This window comes from Peromyscus maniculatus, chromosome 18 (genome assembly GCF_049852395.1).
Source record: "Peromyscus maniculatus bairdii isolate BWxNUB_F1_BW_parent chromosome 18, HU_Pman_BW_mat_3.1, whole genome shotgun sequence".
NCBI classification, from domain to species: Eukaryota; Metazoa; Chordata; class Mammalia; order Rodentia; family Cricetidae; genus Peromyscus; species Peromyscus maniculatus.
This window is the reverse complement of record NC_134869.1, coordinates 30,841,229-30,845,328: the sequence shown is the minus strand read 5'-3', so window position 1 is coordinate 30,845,328 and position 4,100 is coordinate 30,841,229. Positions and strand designations below refer to the sequence as shown.

Sequence of the window (4,100 nt, the reverse complement as noted above, 5' to 3'; positions counted from 1 at the left end):
TCTTGCGCCTCAGCTGAATTGCATTTTCAGAATCTTTTACTGGCTTTTGGAAGTGGCATATTGCCTTGGCCTTTCGTATTTGCGCCTTTGTGCTGGATTTAAGTAGCTGGAGTTATGATGTTTGAGGTGTTTCTTCATATAGATATCTGGCCGTGTCTTTATTAGGTGGGGATTCTGCTGTGTGGTCACTGGTCCCAAGTGTGCTTCTGTGGGTCCTCAGGTGACAAAAAGGAATGGAGATGAGCTTAAGGTAAGAGGAAAGGCTGAGAAGGCTACCAGGGAAGAGCTGTGGGGGTGGGGTGTTGGGATCACACAAAGAGGTGGAGTCCCCAGGGAGTGAAGGTTGGATGAGAGGAGGAACTCCTGTAGGCAATGTTGCTAAATGACTAAGTTTTGTGGGATCCATGCAAATGATATAGCCTGCAGAGTAATGAACTGTGAGAGGCAAGAAGGAAATCTAGTTCAGCATATTTTAGGAAACTGGACTGGTTCAAACTGCTAGAATCTGACCCTAGCAGTTTATTTTTGACATATTTAAGCACAATATAACTTTGGAAAAAGGTTTCCTTGTGACAACTATCACAATAAAGCTGAGAGCATGACTATGTAAAAACTCCTTTGCAAAGCACATGTCTTTCACAATGTACATAGGACCTACATCATAAAAATGGGTTCTATTGACTTAGAAGCAGTGCTCAGGATTCTAGAGGAGTCAAGTATGATTCTGGGGGAGTCACGTGAAGCTTGAATCTACAGAATAACAAAAGATCACCAGGTTGTTAGATACATCTATTCCCAGATTTCTGAGCAAAACAGGTGTAAATCCTTTATGTTGAAGAGGAAAGTGTGTGTTTAACATTTCTGGATTTTTCTAATGCTTATCTGTGAGTATGAGGACCTTGTGTATGCCTATGAAGTGTAAGTCTGGAGATATCAGAACAGAGGACAGGAAGGATACTGAAAATGCCTACCCGTGTCTCAGCCCACTGTGACCACTGGTGGCCCCTGGTAGAAAGTGTTTATGTGGTTTGGAGGCTGACCCAAAGGGATGGTAATGGGCTAGAAGGGAAGGATGAGACCCTGGATCTGTACCTAGAGTAGAAAAAATTTTTTATAGGAAAAGGAAAACAATAATTTAAAGGTACTTTAAAAATATAACTAAAAAAATCACAAACTATTCAACAGTTAATATCTTTCATGTAGCATCATATTCTTAACATTGATATCAGGTGAATCTGTAAATTATGATTTTCATATTGAATAGATGAAATGGCAGGTATTTATCTGCTATAAAAAGAAGTCAATACATATAACAAAACTGTATGAATTAAATGATGGCATTGGCATAGTATATAAAACTGTGTAAGCAAGATCTGAGCAGACAACTTAAAGAATTTGCCCAGTACTTAAATTAGGGATTATCAACAGAGTAGCATTTTCAAAATTATGTATTATTAAACTGTTTGCCCATATTATCTTTATATATATATATATATATATATATATATATATATATATATATATACTAGCATATATATTTTATATACAATAAAAATTGAGAGCATTTTCTAATGATTGGAGAAAAATACAACCACCTATGAATCTAGTAACAACCTCTGTAATGAAATGTTTTAATATGCCTATTGCAGCAATTGTCTCAAAACATAATTTAATATAATTGCTGGGTATACATGTAAGGGGTGATATCTGGGAAGATATGTAATTAGTGTCTAAATGGAGGCCCCAGACTCTAAGCAGTCAAGCACCATAGAGATCATCTCTACATTTCCCCTTGTCTTCAAGTGTAGTTGATGATCTCTTTCTTGGACAGAAACAGAAAGACACCGACCTGACAGCCCACAGTATAGATGCACCAGATAATACCTCAGAAATGTAAAAATGTGCCTAAAATTCTGTTGACTGAAACAGATGTAAAATAACATAATCCTAATTTTTTAATGTTGTGGTTAATAGCTGTTATTGAAAAGAGAATATGTTTAGATGATCTCATTAAAAAAAATTTCAAAATTCATTATTTTAAATATTCACAGATTTAGGTTTACTTCTATTTACAATCGACTTTCACTTGACAAACACATGATGATGCAGGTCTTCCCAAATCCAGGTACATTCAACAAGTTAAGTTGTGTACATAGCAATTAGGATAACGAACTTTACTTTGCAAAAGAGTGAGAATTGCTAATAATGCTCTGAAACAGTATAAGCATTTTTATGATACTGTGTGGCCTAGAGCACACCATAGGCACTGCTGGTTAATTTTGTTTTTTATTTACTTTTTCATTTTTATTATTAAGAAATATTTTATTCCTTTTACATACCAACCACAGATCCCCAACTCCTCCCTCCTCCCAGCCTTCCCCCACAACCCATCCCCCATTCCCACCTCCTCCAAGGCAAGGTCTCCCATGGGGAGTCAGCAGAGCCTGGTACATTCAGTTGAGGCATGTCCAAGCCCCTCCTCCCTGCACCAAGACTGTGCAAAGTGTCTCACCATAGGTACTAGGTTCCAAAAAGCCCACTCATGCACCAGGACGGATCCCAATCCCACTGCCTGGGGACCCCCAAATCAGTTCAAGCTAAACAACTGTCTCGCTTATTCAGAGGGCCTAGTCCAGTTCCATGGGAGCTCTACAGCTATTGTTCCACAGTTCATGAGTTTCCACTAGTTTGGCTGGCCATCATTCTACATTTTCCCATCATGATCTCGATGTCCCTTGCTCCTAGAATGCCTCCTTTCTTTCATCGATTGGACTCCTGGAGCTCTGCCTGGCACCACCTGGCTGTGGGTCTCTGCATCTGTCAATTTTATCCTGAATTGGGCTTCTGTGATGTTTTTTCTTTGAGAAGAATGCTTAGTGGTGTGATACTTTGAGTATGCTTCATGCTTTGTAGTTATTAGCATATTTTAGTTACACAATATTAGGCACAGTCTTTTTTTTTCCTTAAAGGTCTATTTTGGTTCAGTTATGTGTACATATGTTTGTGCATATGTGCATCTGACTGCAAGAGCATTAGTTGGTAAGAAATGTTAGATACCCCTGGAACTGGTTACAGGGAGTTGTAAGTCACACAATCTGGGTGCTGGGAAGTGAACACAGGTCCACTGTGAACCCTGTATGTGTTCTTAAACCTAAGCCACCTCTTCAGCCCTTTAAGCACATTCTTAACAAACCATTTTTAGAGGGTTTTACTTATTTTTCCAGCCATTTTACAGGAAAATCCTACCTCACTACTTCAGAACAACAACTACAGGCCCAGAGTTCTGGAATATGAACACAGGCCTGTGGCTATTTAAAGTGAGGAGCTACTGTATTCCAAGAGTAAGGAGATATTTGGAAACTTACTTAATATAAATCAGGAAAGCAAATGTCATAGGCTAGTTGACACAGAGGAATCTGAATGAAAGCAGTTCATGAAATATGTAAGCTCCTTTACCTTTTGTAGTCACAGTGGGCGTAAATGAGAGAAAACCAAACTTCACAGAGATTTCTTAGATATCATTCAAAAGAACATTTGGCCTTTAACCTTTATTTGTTATCATGAACTTTGTACTGTTGAAAAAATAACTTTGGTAATTATCAAAATATAATTGCTTATTATTCAGTTTTAAATGATGATTATTGTAGTGTGAAGCAAATTATGTGTATATAGAATACATAGAAAAAAGCCTTAATTTTCTTCTTCTCTTTGTAGCCCAGCCAAAGGTTCCTTTGACTTTTTTTTTTCAACTCCCATAGCTCTTTTCTTCACAACCCTGGCCCAGCTCATTAAGAGTCTTCTGGGAATGTGAGGGGTCATTATAGAGATTACATCATGCTCAGGTGTGAACACACCAGTACTCTGGAACAGAATGGAGCAAGACAGGTTTCAGTACCTGAGTAGAATTCTTCTAATGTCACCAATAACACCATGTACACTTTCCCTCCCAAAATACACCCACAGAGAGTCGTTTAACAGCACAGAAATCAAAGCTTAGCCTTAAATTAATTGTTGGACATCCCACAGCTTTATATTTGGTCATTTGTATTCTGTGGCTATGTGCTATTTCCTTTTGATGAAAGAGAGGGAGCTGGCAGGTA

General features: G+C 38.1%; 1 long non-coding RNA gene across 1 annotated transcript; it reads left to right on the top strand.

The window, feature by feature from the left end:
• Nucleotides 1–721: 721 nt before the first annotated feature.
• On the top strand, nucleotides 722–3,620 carry LOC143269155 (uncharacterized). The gene is made up of 2 exons (XR_013045508.1): nucleotides 722–884; nucleotides 3,236–3,620. It is a non-coding gene; the product is annotated as an uncharacterized LOC143269155 (long non-coding RNA).
• Nucleotides 3,621–4,100: the final 480 nt, after the last annotated feature.